Raw genomic sequence first — 2303 nt, forward strand, 5'->3', positions numbered from 1 at the left:
AAAAGTTTTAGTTTCTGGAACCAAGTTTTGTTCTAGAACTGAAACAAAGTTATCGGTGGTGTTGTTGCGTGCTGATTAACCTAACACTGCCTAGGGCTATCTGTCAGGAGATCTTTTCCACTGGCGGTATGACAGTTTTTGCAATTACAGATGTTTGTCTATTTGGTTTGGTTCATGATGGTAAGGCACTACCGTGAACTGGAAAGGAGGACAATGGTACTTGTGACAGCGCTCATTTGTATCCACACCTGAGTCATAAACATCTATAAATCATCAAAATACCAAAACCACCAAGTTGATAAATTTAACATTAAAGTGACAATCTCCCCATAGCTGACCGTGGATGATTAACTAGTAAGAATATGTCATCTATTCCTAGAGAAGAAAAATAGAGACCAAATGGAAAATTACTATAATGTAGGAAAGAAAATAAGGTAAGATAGAGAAGGAGACAAAATCAGAGAGTTCTCTGTTTTCCCTACAATTTAGAAAAATGTTATTAAAGACCAAATAATCTTCAGAGTAAATTACTTTTGAAAACTTCCAATCTTAATAACAAAATGGTGTAAATGAACTGTACCTGACAGCTTACAAAGGGCTTTTCACATTCTATGTCACTTATTAATATTTTGTGGTATATTAGGCTATTTATTTTAAAATTATAATAAATGTCAGCAAATTTAGAAATAAATTGAAAATAGTTTAATGAAATGTAAAGGAGGCTATCTCATTATTAATTTTTATTATTAATTCTTTCTTCTCAGTACATAGTAAATGACAAGTATTAAGTTGGCAAATGCAAAGAGTAGTCGACATTTTCCCTTAAATGATCCACACTGAGTGGGCAGAAGCCAGGAGATACCATTGAAAAATGAGTCTTCACCAAATTGATATTTAATATGATCATCCCAGGAGAAGATATTGAGGGCAACAACTCTAGAGAAGGTTCTCCCTGGATGTAGCTGTTCCCATTAGTAGCTCTTCATAATGGCAGCTGCCTCAGGTGGCTCTTACCAGCTGCTGCAGACAGCAGTCATTGGGTCCCTAATGCCTCATGTCATTCAGAGAAATTCTCCTTCTGTGATTGAATAGTGAGGAGTCTGTCACACCTCCACTAAAAGACAGCACCAAAAGACCTCTGCTGGGATCTCCAGGGGCCACTGCTGAATATTAAGAAAAATTACTTAAATGTTTCAAAGCCTTCTAAATTGCACAGGGCACCTAGTCTCTGTTACACATAAAACTGTCCCCTCAGCTCCCTTCATCTCTGCACAGATTTCATTTGGTCCAGGGAAAGCTTTCATACAGGCCCTTTCCGGCTCACGTGGCAGTCCAAAGTGCATCAGCTTCCCTAGCTCTAGCTCTGTCTCATCTCAGGTCTTCTTCAAATGACCTACCAATAACCCCCATTTTTCTTTACATATCCTCTCATAAAGTACAGTTGCACACATGCAAACCAAACCAAAAGAATACCCTAGATAAACCACACTTCATCCAGGAATAAAGTTCAACTCTTAAATTTACAGGGAAGAATCAAAAGTTGACAGCAATTCCATCTTTTCAGGCTGAAATCCTTATTTGGATAAAGTGAACTCTCCCCTGCTGAGGGAAGTTGAACACAATAGAGAAACTCTGGCGAGACCTCAAGTAACAGAAGTACCACCTTGCAATAAAAGTCAGTAAAGTCAAATTCTGGTACTTAACCCTAAGACAAGACAAAACCTCTCATTATTCTAATCATTTGCTTTTTCAGAATATATAAGAGTGACCTAAATAAATGTGATTATCTTGAAGACTCAGAGATGAAACACAGAGCCAAGCACAAGTACCTATAGCAAGTTGACTCAAATCCTTTTTGAAAGTGAATATAAATTTTTAAATAAATCATATTTAGAAAAACAGTTGGGTATTTCCTCAAAATGCTAAGCAGAGAATTACAAATGATCCAAAAATTTCATTCCTAAATATATATCCATGAGAAATAAAAACATGTGTCCGTAGAAAAATTCATACACAAATATTCATTCCAGCATAATTCATAATAACCAAAAAGTGAAAACAACCCAAATTTCCATCAACTTGTGAATGGATAAACAAAAAGTAGTATAGCCATATAATGGAATATTATCCAACCACAAAAAGAAATGTACTATTGATACATGCTACATTATATATGAACCATGAAAACATTATGCTAAGTGGAAGAAGCAAATTACAAAAGAGCACCTGTTGTATAATTGCATTCATATGAAATGTCCAGAATAGAAAAATCTATTTGGACAGGAAATAAATTAATGGTTGCC

The sequence above is a fragment of the Pteropus vampyrus genome, unplaced genomic scaffold, assembly GCF_000151845.1.
Source record: "Pteropus vampyrus isolate Shadow unplaced genomic scaffold, Pvam_2.0 Scaffold53, whole genome shotgun sequence".
Classification (NCBI taxonomy): domain Eukaryota; kingdom Metazoa; phylum Chordata; class Mammalia; order Chiroptera; family Pteropodidae; genus Pteropus; species Pteropus vampyrus.